This window comes from Nasonia vitripennis (genome assembly GCF_009193385.2).
Source record: "Nasonia vitripennis strain AsymCx chromosome 5 unlocalized genomic scaffold, Nvit_psr_1.1 chr5_random0008, whole genome shotgun sequence".
NCBI classification, from domain to species: Eukaryota; Metazoa; Arthropoda; class Insecta; order Hymenoptera; family Pteromalidae; genus Nasonia; species Nasonia vitripennis.
In genome coordinates, this window is record NW_022279659.1 from 64,154 (window position 1) to 86,051 (window position 21,898).

Below are 21,898 nucleotides of genomic sequence, written 5' to 3' on the forward strand. Positions count from 1 at the left end.
CGCCTACTTGCTCGTCGTAGTAGCGTATGTAGTGACTCATCGTGACATAGAGTTGCTCTCTCTCTCTCTCTCTCTCTCTCTCTCTCTCTCTCTCTCTCTCTCTCTCTCTCTCTCTCTCTCTCTCTCTCTCTCTCTCTCTCTCTCTCTCTCTCTCTCTCTAGCGATTACATTTAAAGTGAAACGTAACCGTCAGCGTTCCATATTCGAATGGTATTCGCACTCCGTGCTGATCCCTTATATCTATGACAATCGAGCGAAAACTGAGATATAAAAGTGGAATACAATGAGCAGGTGCAAAATGTCTCACGATATTACTGCCGAATTTGTACTTTGCACTATCCACGGAAAATATACGCAGTAGAGCAGCTTGAGTGTCGCCTACAGTGTGTGGCTCGCATATATCCGTGTACACGTAGAGCTGATCGGGAATAGCTCGGGAAAGCGAAGCTGGTCTGTTCCCTAGCGCGACTACACTGCCCATTGACGATGTGACAAAGGTGCCGGTTTTTCGCCAAGTCTCGGAATCTTCGAAACCGAAAATACGGCAAATTTTTTCGTTAAACGTTGTCTGATGCTGATCAACGCAGGTACACTTGCGCTGTAGCATGTAGTAGCCCTTTTGAAAGGGTGCAACATCGAGACGCAGATGATCGTGAAAGGCGGCTGATTTATTTATTTCGTTGGCTAGTTGCTCGATCTTATTGTAAATACCGTACGGAAAAAATGCGTTTCCTGCTTTGCCTTTTCCGACTGTTTAAACGTCACAGGGGCGCATCTTTGTACCGCTGTGTTGCGTATGATTGTAAGCCTCGATGATTTTCTGCACCACGTCGATGTAACGTTGCATGTTATTGTGAGAAAAGTATCGCCACATTCGTTCGCGTACAGTACGGTTTAGTCTTTCCACCACAGCCGCTTTGATATCGAGGTTTCGAGCTGTATGGAATTTGATGTCGCGTTTTTTCAAAAATTCCTGTAATGTCGAGCCTACAAACTCCTTACCCTTGTCGGATTGTAAGAGTATCGGGACGCGACCGTTGCTGCGTTCGAGTATTCGTCCGAAGGCTGCGGTGACGTTGGCTGTAGTTTTATCGCGTTTCAGCTTTATCGGTGTGTCGAATATCTTGATGAATTTGTGTGAATGATGAATCCAGTGTTTCAGCAGAAGGCACGTTTTTTGAGCGTAACTCTTGGGCACGCTGTCGATAATTTCTTCAGTCATTGGTGCCTATGTGGCCTCTATTTCGTCGACGTCGCGCTCGTAATCGTGTTCAGCGTGAGGTTCGGAATCTTTGAAAAACAGATATCGCCACAGTACTTGTAAATACTTTTGACATTTTTCACGCTCATCTGTAAATTTATTCGAATGTAGAATTGTGTGCATCTCGGAATCGAGTCTCGAGAGATTGTCGCCGCACGTTTGAACAGAGTTTTCACACGACTCGTTTACTACTGGCGGTGCTGCTGCTGGCTGAACGTTTTACATGCGCGAAAACATATCTTCGGGCACGATAATCATTTTTCTCGCACGATCCATTTTAGTCTTCCGCTGCTGCTGACTTTGAATTAAATAACTTCGAGACAAGAGCACTAGGTGCGAGTAGAAGCGGCAAAAAATCACCACCGTGCTGTACGAGAACTCGTTTCTTCTTTTGCCAATCGCTGACAGATTTCTTATTATTGCAAATCGTCAATTTTCTCAGCAGGTTTTTGTGCTTTTTGAGTCGTCGTTTATGCGAGTCTTTGATTTTGATCACACCTTGCAAGATATTCAAAGCGCACTCGCATATGCAACGCACGAGTCTCTTGTCGGCTGTGCGTAAAAGAGTAGTACGTTATTGGCCATCCGTGTGACAATGAGCGTTCAGTACAGCTGCTCGTTTTCTGTTGAAATGCTTGGTGTCGAGCGCAGCCACGGGTATACAACAGCCAGCCTGTTTCTTCTTCGATGTTGTTGGCGCCATAGCTTCTCGCCTACTGGCTATGCCGAGAGCTCTGCACACCTATTTTGTATTTTCACTTTTTACCGAATTTCGGCACGTAGGCGTACTGAATATCGTCGCTTGGGAATATACACGTGCGAACCCTATACTCGTCCACGGCCGCTTGAGTTAGATCGAGAAAAAGATACGAGTGAGGTCCGCACGTAGCGTCTATGTAAGCCTCCTGCAGTAATCTCGGATCTTCTGGATAAATTTGTCGCGCGAGATGCCGAATCTGAGCTCTGTCGCGAGGATTTTTAAATATAACAAGATACTTTGAATTTAAACTTATGTCGCGCTGAGACTTTCCCTGGTGAAAAATATTCTGCGTCACCAGAAAGACCGACAAATTCAAATGATGAATTCAACTATATCGTTCGATGATTCTCGCATCAAGTCGTCGAGAATCAGTAATTTTTTCTTTCCCGTATCCACGGAGTAATCGCTTCGCTGTGGAAGTCCCTCTCGAAACTCGATAGGTACAGCAGCACTCTCGCCAACTTTGAATTCACTGCGGTACGTGTTTTGCCACTCGGTATAGTAGAGCAGAACCTTGTCGAAGCGAGCATCGCACATCTCTGGCAGATACTCGAGAAATTTTTTCAGAAACAAGCTTTTTCCAGCTCCTTTCGGTCCTGCTATGCACGCCGTAAAAGGATGCTTCCAACGCGTATCCATCTTTTCGACTAAAGTACTCTCTTCCCGAAAAGCGCTTTTTATTAATATTATTTCTCTACCGCGGGGGGCGGTGGCGGCGGGCGCGGGCCGTGTATACGCGTGTACTCTCACGGGCCTCGTATACGCGTATACTCACGCGGGCCGAGTATACGCATATATTAGCAGCCACGAGTATCATCCGCGTACGAGCCGTCTATACGCGTGCATGTACGGCTCGCCTATAAGCGTGCGATGATGAGTGGGTAAAGGAGAGAGAAGGATGTTATAATTACAAGAAAAATTTTAAAATACTTGTTTTTATTATAAATATATTAAACATAACGCAGAACAGTTTATATTACTTAAAAACTAATACAAAAACGAGATTCTTTTATTTATTTACTTTTATTTATTCACAAACAACTTACATACTATACTTAACTTTTGTAACTGTACGGGAGCGATAACCCGGGAGTAACATACCTACGCTTTTTTAGAACTATGCTGCACGATTTGACCTCTTCTCGCGTTACGACAGTGTAATCTGGCAATCTTGTAATAGAATTAAACTTAAGATTAATGCATTCATTCTCTTCATCAGGCTTAAAATAATTTTCAATCATACTCTGAATGCTAGGATAATTTATTCTCAAAGAATTCGAGAAATTTAGCGAGATACCCTTGACTTTACATTTTTCGGATACCTCGCCAGTTCTCGAATTCACGGTTCTGTAGCCGTAAAATTTCGGACCACCCGAGAGGAAGCTCGTAATATAAGTCCCTTCGTCGAGCTCGTTGGTCATATCGGCGAGCAACGAGCCTAACTGGGGCCTGTATTCTTGTGCGTTTTCGTTGCACACAAATATGCACGAATCAGTGTCGCTGTACAGCGTTTGCTTGCCGAGCTTCTCCAAATACGAAAATAGTTTCAAGCGGGCCAGAGTTGTCGTGTAGGCTGCTATAACTACGTTCGTATATGGAGTAGACTCCACAGCATCGTCGATGTACTGCCAGCTCGCGTACATCGCCTCCTCGTTGACCAGCAGGAGACTTAAGACCTCTTTATCCTCGGCCGTTACAAGTTTAAAGAGGTCTTCGCGCTCCTTGACGATCACCGTCTGTTTTAAATTATCACGCTGTCCGAACTTACCTCAGAACGAGTTTAGACAGAGCTTCGCAACAGTGCGCAGGCCAGGGGTTTACGCGATTTTTTCCAGATCGAGCGATATCCCCTCATTTTCGCGATACTCGCGAACGTAACGCGCTTTCGATTCCGCGTCAACGCACCAAGCTGGAAACCCCGATGCTTCCTGCTTTAATCGCAAGAAAGTGTCGATGTAGGCAGCGAAAGGTACTCCTTCACCTGTGAGCGGATCGTACTCGGTCATACTATACTGCCATATGACGAATATTTCAGTTATAGTATAGCCGAGTTTGATGGCTTTTCGCAGCTCATCCTCCACCCAGGTTCCGCTGAACTCTCGCCGACTCGCATCCGGGTGGCAACAATCGCTCTGCCGCATCTCTTCGCAGCATGTACGACACAGTGCGAAGAGAATTTTGCCGTGCATTTTTATCGGCAAAAGAGTGCTTATCGGCGCGCCTATACCCGCCCCTGGGGACTATTTCTATAGTCTGTGGCTTTAAGAAATTTTTTCTATAGAGATGAGAGCACGCGAACGCGATTATTGTAGCCACTACAAACAGGTCCGTGAATCGTCACATCCATGCGACAGTAGTCGTCGATTTCCTTGCTGAAATCGAATACTGCTTTCGCTGCATGCATCTCGCTGTGCGACAGCAAAAACTGCTCGCGCTCGCTCGACGACATAGTGTCGGGCGAATAATAGTGCGCATATGGTATGGCGCCACGGTATTCGGCGTTAGCCGAAGTGTTAAAAAGGTGTAGAAAACAGTCTTTTTTCGTAGTCTCACCTAAACTAAATGTAGCAGGCAACGCGACCAAATTTGAAAATAGCTGAGAGTATCGATGAACTTTGTGCGTCCATGCCGGATGCATAGTATTTTCTGACCATTCAGTATGATGCTTGGCGCGCAATTTATTTTACGTTCGACAAGCCGTCGTAAAACGAATTACGCATCGTACCCTCGTGCGTTGTGCGCGATGCATATTATATTTTCAAACTCCGTTTTGTCGCGTACTACAAGCTGTAGCAGCTGGCCAACGGGATCTTCGGTAAATACATGCACGCGCACACCGCACGAGGGATACCATTCTGAAATGTCGTCAGAACTTATGCACTCCGTGCAGACTTGCTGTGCAACGCAGACATTCGGGACGTGCATCTTTATGCTTTCATCGCCTCGATACGATGCTTCTTGCATCGTTTCCAGATCGTAGAAAACATAAAGATATTTTTCGCTGAAGCATCTTTTTTTTTCGGTTGTATAAAACAGTGTTGATTATAACCGTGTGTCGAACTTGCAATGTCGACACCAATTTTTTCCCGCACTCGTGCTTACCGCGCTGCTGGTTCACGCTTTTGCAGTAGGTAAGACAAATCTGCAGCACATCGCACAATCGCTTGTGCTTCGCTTTGTATGATCCCGCAACCGAATGTTTGCAAAAACATACATCGCCGGAAAAACTGCGATTGCACGATGCGCATTTTTGCAAAGCTTCGTTCTCGCTACAGGGTGGCGAGACAAAGCAGCGCGAACACAGCTGCCTACAGTTGTGATCCTCGATATTACTGTAGTCGCGATTGCAAAAAGTACAGAAAAATTTTGCCTTCGCAGCTCCAAAAATATTGACGATCACGTCGTAATGAAGCTCGGAGTAGAGCAAAAATATTACGGTTGTGCAGGCATCGCAGCGTCCGTCAAAAAATGGTACTTCACCACTGCCTATCGAGTCTTTCTCGTAAGCAACTAAAGCTGGACCACGTGGAGTAAAATAATGCTGGAATTGAAAAAGCTCTTGTACACCACAACCTTCGCGAGGTACGAGAACTCCGGCATCCTGGCACAATTTTAAAGCTCGCTCATGCTGTAGTTGCCTACGACCGTCGTGGATGACGTTCCACTCGGCTCGCATCGCCGGGGTATCGTTCGTCTGAAGCGTGATTTTCGCCTCGCCTACAACGAGCGCTCTCGACAGACAGATATTGTCACGATTGCTGATCTGAATGATGGACCGTTGAGAAACGCTGTCGACGGTCAGTTTTTCTGTCGAGAGCCACCTGCACCTACAGGCATCTCTACGACGGTCAAACAAACGGTAAATGACTTGTCGACTCGAAAATTTGCGTTGCTCTGAACGAGTCCAGACACCACAGACCATAAATCATCGCCAGTCAGCGCGCTCGCGAGATGATACGAGAGCCCGGCCGACCCGTTTGCGAAATATTCTCTCGAGATTGAAACACCGACGCGATCGCTCCCGCTTTTGATTAGAGTTAGCAAATACTCATAAATGTCACGTATTGCTAACTCAACCCAGCTGAGCATGTCGATCCCACGCGGTGGTGTTTTAATCCGTAGCGTCAGACGGCGAGCGTCTGTACGGAATTTCCGTACGCGATGCACCGTATTCGCGATAATTTCGAAGCGACGATAACGCTCATCGTCACGAGCTTCCTCCTCCTCCTCCTCCTGATCCGAATCAGAAGTTGCAACAGAACCGCTTACAATACTATTGTTCGGCGACGGTGCCTCTTCGCTCGAGGTATCGCCGCCGCCGCCTACCTGCGATATGCCGCTCGCTGTGCTGTCATCGATGATCGGGTGACCCGCATCGTAGAACCCGACCTCCTGCAGCATCGACAATGTAGGTAATCTCTGTACAAACAGTTTACACTTGTTCTCAAGTTTCTAGCGGAGATCCGATGATTCGTTCTCTGCTTAGTTTTGAAAACTAATCTGTTGGCGATAATAAAACAAAGCCCGAGTTCATGATCACACGATACTTCCTAGAGCTGATTCGCGAAACATTGAGAACCTTTCTTTCGCTCTCACCCGTCTCCGATTTTTTCTGATAAGCCCACGACGCTGGAGCTCAAGTGTATACAAATAATCCAGTCCGAGTCTAGCGTTACCAACGGTCTCGCATTCTTAAGACAACGAACGTCGTTAAAAGGCAAAGAGTGGAGAGGTGTGGTCCGCCTCTACCTACGTGCAGAAATGTTTGTCAACGGCTTACGTTTATGACACGGCTTGCACCGATCAGTCCGCTCTGAGTCCCTACAGAGAGCACACACGTGGCCACCATCATGGCAGAATTGAAAAAATTAGTAGCCCAACTCGATGCGCTTCTCGCAAGTATCAAAGCTAAAAAACGTGCAATGGAGAAGCTGAACGGCCAGCTTGAGCGCTACTAGCAGAGAATGCTGGACATGTCAGCGCTGTTGCAGCAAAAACAGCAAGAAAGGCTTCTCTGGTGGTACAGTTTGTGCCGATCAACGTGAGGTGCAGAGTGTGCATCACCAACAGTTCGTAGCATGACGTGTGGCATCAGTGCTGGAGGTGCCTTCTCTTTCGCTGCTGGAAGTGCAACGGACAGCCCTGCCCGTGCATCCTGGATATGGATTCGCCGAGATCGCCTTCGCCTCCACCATCATCAGCAGGTGACGACAACGATGGTAACGACAACAACGTCCAAGGTACGCCACCGACATCACGCCGCAACCGCAGCGTACCTTGCAACTTTCATCGGATGCCTACTCCACCGAAAGAGTTGGTGCCTGGTTTACTGCAAGGAGGGCCCACACCTCAACTGCGCCAACAACGCGCCACTGGCAAGTGTACGTGTATTGCTTATTTGTAATTTATAGCGTAGAAATATAGAGTGTGTGTGTGCGGCTGTGTAGGTGTTTGTGTGTGTGCGCGCGCTCGTGTGTCATTTTATTATTTCATTACCTTGTAAGCTGAGTCATTCGACTTGTACGCGTTTTTTAGTAAATAAATATTGTGCCAGAATTTCTCTTTTTATGCGTGCAAAACCCCCACTCCCATCAACAATCCCCAAAGCCGAAATTTAGAGTAAGCTTTGCGGCACCGAGTAGTAGAGTTATATATGCACGCGTTGATTTCGATGCGTATCATTCTTCAAGCAATCGTCAAAGAAGCAACTCGACCATGGGACAGGAGCAGAGCAAAGAGCAGAAAAAAGGTTCTACGTGGGAGGAGAGACAGCCTCTCATGAGAAGCAAGGAGCCAAGAAAGCAGAACAATCAGTCGTCATTCTCAACCAACACTTTCTCGTATCCAGAGAAAAGCGGTTATAATAATATGTCTAAAAAATCCTCCTCCTCCTCGTCACAGAATCAAAAATCCTTTTTCACAAATACCTTTTCGTGCCCCGAAAAAGACGGCTACAGCAAGCTGAAACGCTAATTACAATAATATATATTTCAAAAACAATCGGACCTTTTCAGGGCCACCATATAAATTATATACGTGGAATAATCTCTCTCTTTACAGCGCAGAAAGGATAAGAGTCAGCGCTAGGGCAATAAAAGCCAAGCAGCAGGTATACGCGAGAGACAGGTAGACGACGGCTTTGGAGGATGCGCGCGAGTATGGCGTAGAGAGGGGTGAAAGAGAAAAGCGGGTCCGGTACAGCAGCGGCGGAGCCACCGCGCCAGAGCTCGGGGCTACTATAGTGTAAAAGGAGAGGGGGGCTATGGGCTGGTATAGCGAGAGTCGGGCACGAGCGTTCGAGCTCGGGGCAGGTATGGAGTAGACAGCGAGAGAGAGAGAGAGAGAGAGAGAGAGAGAGAGAGAGAGAGAGAGAAAGAGTCGCGCTCGGGTCTGCTTGGGGTAAAAGGGGGAGGGCTGGCATCGTATGCGTGATATAGCTTTTGTTTAAAAATTATTTATAATTATTTATAAATAAACAAATAAAAGTCACCCATCGATGACAGACTTTTTGTTTATGACAGTAGCGGTCGTAAATCATGTTTATTAACCTTATCAGCTACTGTTGATATAAACATGGGCTTCTGTTTACATAAACAAGTGGCGCCAGCCACGGGACTGGTGACGTCACTCTAGGCCACGCACAGTCTCTCCATACCAGCCCATATACTACTTGCGCTAACCTCACGGTGCAAATAAGGACTACTTTAGTCGAATAGACGAGACTTGCGGATTTTAGCATTCTGTGCTATAAAATTTTATACGATACTCTTGACTTAAATAGTTCAGTTTTATACAGCGCTTAGCGCCCTCGCTACGCTCGGGTGCTAACTGCGCCATGTAAAAAAGAACCATTTAAGTCACACGTATCGTAATGTTCTTTTTTTTGTGCTACATAAGATCTTATATTAGAAGTTACATATCGTCGGTACTATTTCGATATCCAGGACGAAGCCGTCCAAGGCCGAGATTCGTCGCCACTGAATCATCGACCCGGCTTGTAAAACTGCGTGCGTTTCTCTGTCATTCGCACGCGCGAGCGTCATCCTTAAAAAATTGTACCTTTTGTATCACGACTTTAACTTTAACAATATATTTTATTCTTTTCCATTCACCCTACACGTATTGATTGTTTTTTTTTTATCGAACTGGGCACGAGAAACTTCTGGTCAGATAGTAACATCAGAGGGGGACTCGCAAAAGGGCTAAGGGGATGTGGGAGCTGAAAACACTGTTATTCTGTTCTATATAACTTTTTGAACAAAGCTTGCAATGAAAAACCAAGACCAGAGCGCCATAGTGTTGAGTTTAGTGAATCATTCTACCGAAAAAAAATACCAATCGGACTTTTGGTTTTTGTAAAAGTTGTTAAATACGAGCGGTTGTTTACGCTTGTGTATGTGATTACAGCGCTAACCTCAAACATCCATTTTACTTATTAACTTTTTCTAATTTGTAATTTCATCAATATAATGAGCAGAGCGCCATAGGTTTGAGATAAGTGAATCATTCTACCGACAGAAAATGTCAATACGGCTTATAGTTTTTTTTTTTTTTTGGCATTTGAAGTACTAAATACCCCGTGGCGGATTTGCGAAGCTAAAGCTCCCACCTCCCCTTAAGAAAGCTAGACGTCCCGACGATTCCAGAAAATAATAGAGAGAAACCAAGAGATATCTTCGGAACAGTATGCAAGTGAGACATGCGTTTCGCAGGCACGAGCGCAAAACGAATCGAAAGATTTTTGAGTCAGCTAGAGCAGAATATGGCGAGCGCGCAGATGACAGATAAAGAAAAGCTAGCCGCACTGCCTTACGTATTTACGGGCTTAGCAGTCGAATGGTATCACTACAACAGAATCGAATGACAGGGCTGGTAAGATTTCCGTAGTCAGAACTGCGCTGGTATGAAACGAACAGGCGGCTACAACAACGCCTAGCCTCCGATGTAGAAAAAAGATACCAGGGCGCGCATGAACCCTTGAGCGCGAGCTTAACCGCGCTTGACTCGACGAAGAATTAGAAATAGAAATAGAATAGAAATAACTTTTATTTTCGTAGTTAAAAAAACAAAATATACATAGTATTACAGATTGTATATTCAAATTAGCATTTGAATAGCTAAAACAACACAGCAGTTATATCACAGTTCGTACATTTCATCCTTCTTAATTTCTTATTATAATATCAATGTTACGTTTTATTACACATATTACATCATTTTCGCATCATAGATGATTGCGCATCAAATGGTTACGCAACAATCGCTTAAACCCAGCCAGCAAAGGCAAAGTTTGCACACCCCGCTGGAGGGAATTCCATAGACTCGCACCGTACACAGCAAACGAATGCAGTCCCACATCAGTTCGCGACCCTGGAACCGAAATATCTCTGGACACCCTACTGGAATCCCTGTACTGGTTTTTTAAGAGGGCCGCAAGGTACGGCGGCTGTCCCATGCAATAAGCTTTATACACTAACACCGCCGCAAAGTACGCCCTTCTTTCTGTAGTATCCAACTAGCCCAGTTTCTTTCTATAGGGAGTAATATGCTCGCGCCTCCCAGCACTACATATATATCGCACGCATGCATTTTGAAATCTCTGTAGTCGTGTCTGGAGCTCCCCAAACATATCAAGGTACACTACAGAACAGTAATTTAGGTGAAAAACAGCAAGTTGTTAATTTAGAATCCATGACCACACCAAGGTTAGTTACCGTGTCAACAAATGGGACAAAGGTGCCGTCCCGTACCTCAATATTAGGCAAGTTTAACCGCTGCAGTTGATTATGTTGTAGTTCGAACCAAAAATTATAACCTTAGTCTTGCCAGTATTAAGATGCAAAGCATTATCAGAGGCCTACCCTGACACAGCTCTCGCCACGCGTCTTTCGTACATTGAGTGTAGGTTTGCAGGTCGTCTGCGCATAGCAAATGCGCGACACTCTTCGTCAACAGTTTTTTTGGTCACTTTAATATCTCTAAGTTAGTCAGTATGACTTTGAGATCATTAACGTAAAGGCTAAACATGAGAGGTCCCAGAATAAAGCCTTGTGAGACGCTAAGGTTGGTAGTTAGCCAATCTTATTCTTCGTTAAATGTTGCAACTACTTAATGATTACGTCCTGTAATAAATGACTTAACCCACAGGACTACTGCTCTAGAGAAGCCCATCCTGATCAGTTTACGGAGTAGCTTCAAAGGGGATATCGTGTCAAACGCCTCGCTAAAGTCAAAAAGCAGTAAGATGGTCAGTAACTTTTTGTGACTGTCAATCCCTGTCCTTATGTCTTCCGTCTGCTTCAGTAGTGCTGTCTGCGTTGAGTTGTTGCTTCGGAAACTGGTTTGAAAATGGTCAAGAATTTTTCGTGACTCTAGATGTTCTGGGATCTGGTCATGTACTATCTTTTCCAGGACCTTAGAAAGGAAGATCCGTAGTGCTATTGGATAAAAGTCACGAGCCCCCTTCCAGGCCCCAGGAAAAACTCCACTTGATAATGAAGCATTGAACAAAGCTACAAGATGGTGGCCGAGAACTGGTAGAGACTTCGCAATGACACTATGAGGTATCCCATTCTCACTCTTTGCTTGCGACGAGTAATGAGCAACTGCCAGCACAACATCCGAAAAAGTAACTTCACGAAAAGTAAAGCCACCCTTGCTGGCTTCCGACATGATATAAGATCTGTCCAACGCTCGAGATTGGATATGGACACACCAGCGAAGTAAGGGTTCAATTCATCCAGAGTAAAACCATGCAAGTCATTATTTGCTTCTTTGCTTTCGCAATGAGACCAACATTACGAAATTCACTCCATATATTTTTATCATTATCAAGTGGATCGAAAATTCTGTTTTGTATAAAAGTCTCTCGCGCTCGAGCAGTATGTTCTTCAGCTTCGGCCACGAGAGACTGATATTCTGTCTACAGGTCGTCTAGTCGTCGTGTGTCTCGTCGTGCTTGTTTGTGCCGTCTTTTTAACGCGTCCCAGAGGTTATATAGGTTTTTAAGCTTGGTTTCTAGCCACAGAGGAAGACCTTTTTCCTTAGGTTTATATTCTTTCAATAGAGCAAGTTGACCAATGACTTTCATAATGTTTTGACTCAGATGTTCAGTGTCAAGTCAGGTGTCAAATCTGCTGTCTGGACAATTCACTGTCGACCATTCACAAGAAGCAAAAAAGGATAGGAGTTCCCCCGTATTAATCGACTTAAAATACTTGTATGTAAAACTGTTGAGAGTAGGGGGTTCTACAGTTTGAAAGTTAATCTTAACATCAATAATATTGTGCTTGCTTAGGAACGTCGCCAGTGAATTGTTTGCATTTAGCACTACATTGTCGTCGTCAATAAAGATTACATCAATCCATGTGTGCGAATCACCGACATGGTGTGTCGCACCATGATTCACTAACTTTAAATTCATTTCACAGGCGAGTTCTCGGAAAAACTCAGCATCGCGTGAAGTCAATAACATGTTAGCGTTTATATCTCCCAGTACTATCTTACAATCATATCCTACGGGATAGTTTCGTAAATCATCGTAAAGTTTGAATTTTCGAGAGAGATACCTGGTGGACTGTAAATTACAGCAACGAATATCGGCGTTAGGGTACCCTGTTAAACGCTACACATTAAGTATTTCGAAATACTCGGCTTTCCTTCAATCTATGTAGGTGATGAACAAAGCAGCGTAGCTTTGTAGTCATTCCGGACATACAGAGCTACTCCTCGCTTATTTCTATCCTGCCTCATAATCAAAAACCCATCTAACCCAGCACGCCGGAAATGTGATACGAGGGTCAAACAATGTCCAGGAATTGACGGAACATCCCTATATGCGCATAGAGAGAGAAAGCGTTAAGAAAACCCGCCCTCAACCCCCTCAACCCGTCACACTCTGCTCCTGTGACTCCTCCACAATCTAATCAATTCTCACTAGTCTTCTCACTGGTCACCGTCTGCGAGTCTAGGCTCACCGCGTCTATATCTCTCACATTACCACTATTTACACAATTTTCAGTGCTTATTGCACAGTCATAGGATGCATCAATCTCGTGCAGGTCAGCTGCAGTTGTAAACGAATGAGACAATTCTCCATCCCGTATTTTTACTAGGATACGACCGCCTCTATACCAAACGTATTTGAAACCAAGACTGCAAGCTAAACTTTTTAGACTACTAAATTGCAAACATCATTCTTTACTTAACTTCTTTACTTTACTTAATTTCATTTATAAAGATTTTACTTTGAACCAGGCTATTACTTATTTCCTGGGATAAATGCGAGACGTTAATATGGCGCGTGTTTAAGCCAGTTATCTTGTGTTTTTTTCGCATAATGTTGTTCAAAACAATGTCGCTTAAGAGACAACAACCTATGGCGCTGGTAAATTCTACTCACGTATTAGGACAGCATAACCGCACAGACATAATGTCAGTCCTAGCGACGGAAGTCAGAACAGTGCTGAGGACCGCGTGGGCCACGTCACTGCGTTCTTGTTTCGAGCAATCTAATATGCTGGAAATAATAATCTCTGCAGTAGACTTACCATCGCTCGTACCGCCCGCCGGAAAGGAACGACCGCCAGCAGTTCGACGTCGACTTTTACAGACCCTAAAACCATCTGTATCAGTCAACATGGAGGCGCCTGCCCCACCATTTACGTCGACAGATTCGAGATCCCTGAGCGAGACAAAAACTCGAGATACATCACAGTTATCGACACTATTATTGTTTTCTTAATTTGCCATGAACCAGGCACGACAGCAGCAGGCTTGATTTGAGAAGAAACGAGAGGAGGGACGCCGCTGTTGCATCTGCGGCCACCCTGGACTGCAAAATTTCGCGTATTGCCCAGCGAAGGCTGAACACAAGGCCATGAGGCGGAAGTACCCGTGGAACTTTAGATCGAAGAAGTGAAGCGAGGAAGAGAGAGTGTAGCTGTAGTGAAATAAAGTAACCGAATTTCCCCGAAACCCGTATTTTCTCTTATTTTCACCCCTATCCGAATCATACTCACATTCATTTTCAGCATCATCAGCATGTCACGCGACAAGCTGCAGAGCGGCTTTAACAACTGCGCAGCGTCTGGAAGGGTGAGTAACAAGCCCTGAAATTTTGAATCTCGTACGCACGTATGTCGCGCAATTAGGACTAGACTCTAGCAGACGAAGTCGGCAGCCGGCGCTGACAAAGGATTTTTTCCGCGAGGAGCAAGTACGCGCTCAGACTCGATTTCGCTTTTGCCGTAAATAGTGAGTTTCAACAAGCTTCGAGTGCCTGGAGAAACGCTTCCAGAACCACCTCTGCTTGCACCTATTTCTGGGGAGCCGTGACGGTCATAAAGACAAGTAGGCGAGTGTTCAGCCAGCGACCAAGTAAGTAAGATTCTTTTCGATACCAAGGATAAAGCTATCGAAGGCCGAGATTCGTCGCCAACAAATCATCGGCACGGCTTTGCCTGTGAAACCGCGCGCGTTCCTTTCACATTTATGCGCTCATTATTAGAAGATTGTAACATTTTATATCACAACTTTAACTGTGACAATATATTTCATTTTTTTCTATTCACACGCGACTGTTCTTTCTTTGTCCGATTCTCAATTATCCCGATCAACCGTCTACCCACGGATACACGGAGAAAAGCATGGTGCTCCAGGCGCACAAAGCATTTGTATCAAGCATCGGCAGGCCAAGGCACTGGTGATAGTGCTGCACACAGCGGCTAACGTCCGTTTGCTATCACCTGGCCGTCATCGAGGGAAAGCCGAGCGAGTAAAGAAGCTTCTCAAAGTGACGTGCGGAATCTTCGCGGCCGCAAGAATTGTCTGTCGAACGCCCCATTACAGTATGCATGCACACACACACACACACACACACACATAGTTCTAGTGCGGAGTTTTGCTGTTTTCTCCCATCTGGCGCCTCCCCAGGTTGCGGAAAGGGGAACGCTCGCCACTAGTGGAGGGTATCATGGAAATAAAATACACGAGGTGGACAAAAGAAGCGGCTAGGGGAAGGAACCCCGAAAATAAACCAAATATGGAAAGGGTAGTGAAGGAGAATACCATTACGGTGCAGGGGAGGGACACCCCAGTACCGGCGCCTACAGGGAGTGAGCAAGCAGGCTCCCAGGCGTCGTCATCCGGCGACCGCAATGCTGCAGAGGTTGGTCACTCAGCCCCTGCAGCATCCAATGCTACAAGTGACAGTAGAGCAAAGAAGGAGGACCGCGAGGAGGAGGCTGACAAAACCTTTACCCTCCTCAGCGAACGGATTAAGTCCCTTGTGGACTTTGTTCTGCCAAGGAACAATGTCCACAAGGAGATTAAGATGCTGGCTAGGGCTACTAGCAAGGCGCTTGGCGAGTATGCCAAACTGCGCCATCTTAGCCCAGCCTTGGCAACACCGACGGTCAAGAGGAAGGATAGGGGATGCCAAACCTCCCCCATCTTCCGCCAGAACATCCCCCAGAACACCGGGGAGCATGAGTTGCCATCGCCGCCACTACCACCGGCGGCGAAAAAGAGGAAGGCGGAAGGCGACACGCAAGGCCATTCAAAAGCCCCTTACTGGGCCACCGTAGTAAAGAAGGGCAAGAAGAGGACAAAGGGCAGCCAGCCGCAGCAGCAACAACAGCAGAGAGTTGCCTGCAAACCGGCCAAAGGCATGTCAGAGGGTCCTATAGCGGCACTCTAGCGGCGACCATCCAACTCCCGGCAGCAGCTGCTAAAAAGCTGCTACAAAATGGGAAAATAAGGATCGGATGGGTCAACTGCAGAGTTCGACTGCGAGAAGGATCCTCGCGGTGTTACAGGTGTCACGAAGCTGGACACATCGCGAGGGACTGCAAAAGCGCAGTCGACCGGTCGGCGCAATGCTACCGGTGCGGCCGAGAGGGCCATAAAGTAGTGGACTGCGGGGCCATAGTGAAGACCTCGCAGGAGTCGGGAGTACCTATTAGAAATGACTAAGGTACTCCAGATCAACCTGAACCACTGCAGGATGGCCCAGGACCTCCTGCCTCAGTTGGTCAGGGATGAGAAGGCAGACATCGTCATCATCAGCGAGGAGTATAGGGATCTCGAGGACCCAAGCTGGGTGAGGGACAGTACCAGCAAAGCGGCCGGGAGGTAGCCGGGGTACGCATTTACAGCTGCTATCTTCCGCCCGGCGACACCATCGAGGATTTCACGAGGTCCCTGGACGCCATCATCACCAGCGCCCAATCCTTCCGGTTGCCTGTTCTAATCGGGGGGGGGGGGGACTTCAACGCCTGGGCGACGGAATGGGGCAACGTGAAGACCACCGTTCGCGGACGCACACTCCTCGAAGCCTTCTCCACACTGGAGCTGGAGATCGCTAACAGAGGGACGACTAAGGGTAGCAAGTCGTCCATAGTTGACCTGACCTTCATCGATCCAATCATGGTGGGGGAATGGCACGACTGGAAAGTTAGCGATCGATACACGGGTAGCGACCACCAAGCTATCGTGTATAGGCTCTAGCTGACCAACAGAAGATCCGGGGCAAAGCTGCAAGCTGTGAAGAAGAGGTGGTCACCAGCTACCTTTGACCGAGAAGTGTTCCTCTGCTCCCTGGAGGAAGCAGTGGTAGAAGGGACACAATACATATATATATATATATATATATATATATATATAGTGTCCTATATATATATATATATATATAAACAATCTCTCTAATAAACAAAGAAGGAAAATTTGAGTTGTTCACCAATACACAAAATGAAACGGGCATGGCAAGTTACGTAGTAAAAATCTTGAGAGTTGTTTCTAATTAATCATTATATAACTCAAACCTTAGGTTGAATAAGCCCTTTGATGAACAAAACAGTTTTTTGCTATATGTTCATTATAACTACATATAATAAAGTTGCCTTTGTTCAATTGATCTCAGGTCTTTTTATCTTTATAAGTTGCTACAAGTCACAATTAATTTTGAAAAATAGAAGAATTGTTGTTATAAATATGTATAAAATGCTACGTCATTAACATCCATAATAATTTTGCAAAATACATCAAACTCACCTAACTTTTTACTTTATTAAAAGTTAATTTTTTTTTCCTGGGATTTTAAACCTTTTTAGTGAACTTTTTTTAATGTTTCATATTGCGCACTATCTAGGCTTCGTCAACGGTCAACCTGTACACCTAAATGCTGTCCTCGTATAATTTTTTTTTCCTATACACCGAAAACCACGGAGCGCTCCACCTAGACCTCGTCATCGGCCACCTTGTACAATAAGACACCGCCCTTGAATGATTTCTACATCTAGACACCAAAAACCACGATGCAAACTACCTAGGCCTCCTTATCGGCCACCCTGTACACTACTTAATGTAGAGCAAAGATTTATAATACTGTAGCTGACAACGACATACCGCCGTCTGTGGGAGTATGTAGAAAACTGTAGAAAAGCAATATCCTAATATATTAAACACATAGACTGTGCGGCTAACTTTACGGTCCTACCACTTTTGAGCTGAAAAAGAAAATCCGATATAAGCATATGAGCATTCTTGAATTACACAATCGTTTCTTATGACATAAAACGGCTTCTTAGCTAATATTTTCATTGGAAATCATAGTTTAGCATATAAAACTAACAGTAATGATAAGCACTTTTTTTCCGTAAAGGAAAAATCCGAACACCAGTATAGAAGTAAATAGTGGCGCTGGCGCCGCGGCTCCGTCTACTTCTCAAAGTCGCCTTCGTGACTTGATATATACATATATATACGATCGTCATAAAAATGCAACCGATCGGGCATCAGCGAGCGAGATGTCAGCTGCTAGTTATAATAATTGAGGATTCTAATGCTCGTTGTATTTTAATCCTCACATTTGATAATATAAATTCTCTGCGGTCAAAAGATAGGTAATTTTATTTTCTTTCTAAGTATATATGAAGCTATCAACTTTTACAATAACTTTATTAGAAAAAACTGAACTTTCAAAACTGAAAAATCGCCCAAAAAAACGTGCCAACAAAATGTAAAAACGGACTTTTTTCCCACCATGTTACAGTAGAAACAAAGAAAATGAAACTTGGTGGCTTAAAATACACTTAGTAAATGCTGAGATACAGGCGTATAGATATGCACACACACAAACAAACACACATACATTTTAAGCTCCGGTGGTCGGTGCTGGTCCCATGGAGTTTGGAGGGGGGGAACTCACTTAGATGCTGAAAAGGTTAGTCACCTGACTCCTGCTGCACGTAAAGCCGCAGTTGATATAGAATGCGAGGTGGATGCATACAGCGATAAAAGAGCTGCTTGCGTATCACACAAAAATGCTCATTTCGACTGTCGTGGCAGCAAAATCAAGGAATTATTCGACTGTGTCAAGAACAGGAACAATGTGCACAAACAGATTAAGGAGCTTGCCCGAAGCATAAGAGGAAGCTATAGAAATCTCTGCATGGCAGATAATAACTTACAGCAATGCCAACGCCCAGGAACTTAGGGAAGGGTATCCCAGATAACCCCAAGTCTTAGATCTTAGAAGGCGGATACAACAAAGGAAGCCCCAACTATTCCGCAAAATAAAAATGTAGGTAAAAAAGAGGAGGACAATGAACGTAAAAAGGCAGCGTGGCAAAGAGTCCTCACAAGAAAGTCTAAGAAAAAGGCAAGCAAAGAGGATAAAAATGTCCCTGGCGTTGCAAACTAGAACAGGGCCAACAAGAATAGACAGAAGCGGGCAAGAACTCCCAGACCGGATGCTTTAATCATCAAGGATACAGAAGAAAATAGCTATGAAGACCTTTTGTCAAAAATGAAAGCGGGCCCTTTACCTAACAAGCTGAAAGATAGAGCAAATAAAATACGCAGAACAGTGGCAGAAGATCTTCTTTTAGACCTTAAACGCACAGAAGAAGGCAAAACCTCGGACTTTCAGGAAGCGGTTTAAACAGTACTAGTGAAAGGCACCACAATAAAAGCACTACAGCAAGAAAATTAAATCTCTGCGAAAGACGTACGGTAACACGCAGATTACAGTGATGCGGATACTAGCTTAGATAGCGGCTAAGATACTAAGCTACAAAATATCACAATAGGATGGATCAACTATGGGATCCAGGTAGCTAACCGCAAAAACAAGCCGCTTGGGTATTATAAATGTCTAGCGGGCTAAGAATTATATGTCGATATTGCCCCGACGTCTGTATATGCAGTCTACGCATGCGCAACATTGTATATAAATAGCTATGACAGTGCTTTTATTTCTCAGTCTGTTCTCGCCCTTTAAAGCGGAGAGGTCAGTTAAACATATACATTTGTCGACAATATAATTTCTATATGTTTTTAATTTACTTTTCCTTTCGAAGGATGATATACGTGATCATTAAACTATAGCGGACTGAGCATTGAATGTTCATATTGCCCCGATGTCTGTATATGCAGTCTACGCATTGTATATAAATAGTCAGGACCTTGCTTTTATTCCACTGACTGTTCTTGCCCTTTGAAGCGGAGAGGTCAGTAAAACATAAAAACTTTTTTTTTCCATTTGAAGGATGATATACGTAATCGGTTATATAGTTACTATTAATATAGTTTATTGTTTATAAGATGGATTTTACAGTTTGGAGTGCCTGAACAGGCTGAATGGAAAAGCTGTGCGGTTAAGTTTTTTTAAAAAATTAAGGTAAAAAATTTAGTTACATACTGTTTCACACAAGTTTTTGTGCTACGAACTTATTCTTACTTTGTTGACTTTATGGGTTTCAGTGGAGAGGCGCGGTTCGTTTTGGCGATCTGTGAGATGAAACTGAAATTGTTACCCATGAGTCAAAATCGTTACATAAGTAAACGCACTGTAAAAGAGGTTTAAATGAGATGCGAATTACAAAGAGGTCACTCAAATTAAGAAATATAGATAGTGTGACCCTGAAGGACCGGAGAACCGAAGAATCGGAGAAAAAGTGTTCATGCTTAATATATAATATATAATATATAATATATAATGTATATAATATATAATATAATATAATATAATAATATAATATAATTTACCAACCGTTGTTGTTTTGTTTGCCCAACTTTCGCTAAGCATGTTAGTTAAAAAAATTGGCCAGTAATTGGTGTATTTGTCATTTTAGTTTGGGCAATTTCTACCAGGGTATATGTGTATATACTATAGTTCTTAATATCTCAAATAACTATTCAAAGAATAAATAATAAAATAACTATTTAGAGAATAATTTGCGTGGTGCTAATACATTTGGAGTCCACAAACAAAAAAATACTTATCATTTATAACTTAATAAAATTGCAATATTTTTAAAGTTGCCAAAACGTTTTTGAAAAATTTCGAAGTTTTAAAAGTTCTTATGAGATTTAATATCAATTTTTTTTCTAATCAAAGTTTCTAATAACAATTTTTCAAATTTCGAAATTTTTCAAAAACGTTTTGACAACTTTAAAAATATTGCTATTTTATTAATTTTAACCAGAATAACTATTTGTTTTTCTCCAAGACAACTAGATTTTTTCATGTGGGAAAGATCTACAATGTACTAGTTTTTGCGGCCAATCAGAACCGTACAAGTCTTCGTGGCAAATCTGAACCGTACTACTCTTCGTAGGGACCGACGATATGTAACTTCTAATATAAGATCTTATGTAGCACAAAAAGAATAGAACATTACGATACGTGTGACTTAAATGGTTCTTTTTTACACGGCGCAGTTACACAGTTTACACAGCTGCGCTCGGGTGCTAACTGCGCCGTGTAAAACTGAGCCATTTAAGTCAAGAGTATCGTATAAAATTTTATAACACAAACTTCTAAAATACGCAAGTCTTGCCTATTCGTGACTGAAGTAGTCCTTATTTGCACCGTGAGGCTAGTGCACGAGCGAGTATGATAAACACGGTGCGAAAAAGGACTAGTTTAGTCACAGATAGGCGTGACTTAACAGCGGATTTTAGCTACACTGTGCTATGAAAACCTTTTCATTGATAATTTACTCAAGATTTTATGCAGAATCTTTTTTTTAAATCTTGAATAAATATAAAAAAAATTGTTTTTTTAAGTGAAACATAAGTTATATATAAGAACTTATATAAGATCTTATGTAAGAGCTCGTTAAATATGCAACATAATATTTTGAGTATGATCTTGAACACAGTCTTGGGTTAGGTCTTAAATAAATATTTGAATAGATATTTTTTCTTATCATAAACTTAAGATTTCGTATGAGATTTTATGTAAGATCTTTCATAGGTCCGTGGTTGAAAATCGATGACAAGATCTTGTTTACGATCGTGGACAAGTTCTTATGCAAGATCGTTCATAAGATCTTATGTCAGATCTTTCAAAAAATTTGCAACAGACTAGACATTGTCTACGAGACCTCTGCGAGATATCTCGGTAGCGGGCTCATCATCTTCAAGCAGATGTGTAAATGAGTTTCTTTGAAATTCTTGAAAAACTAGGAAGTTTTTGATCTGTTAATCGCATTCGTTTCTACCAAGCTTCAACCTTTTAAATAGTAATCTTAAATTTTCGTCATTTGTAAATTGAAAATTCTGACTTCTTACTTTTGATAAGTCTGGATTTTATTGCACTTACGACTTTCCAAAAATCCAAATTAGTAAATCCTGACTTTGTAGCGTCATTTTTAGATTTTAATGTTTAGATCAGTGTATATTTGTCTAAGCGCTACCTCTATACCGAATGTAGTATAAACTGTTTTATCGAAATTTAAGAATAATTTATTAACAGTTAGCTACTTTTACATGACTAAGAGACATCTATTTGTTTTTTCTGCGTATCTTACCAGTGTATTTTGTCGTAAACCTGTGCTCAATTATAAGCTTTACTTCTATTGTCATCTATT

At 43.5% G+C, this 21,898-nt stretch overlaps 1 protein-coding gene across 1 annotated transcript in view; it reads right to left on the bottom strand.

Moving 5' to 3' along the window:
- The window catches only part of white (protein), a gene marked incomplete at its 3' end in the record, with an annotated part of 414,981 nt that overhangs the window by 41,124 nt on the left and 351,959 nt on the right, over window positions 1-21,898 (bottom strand).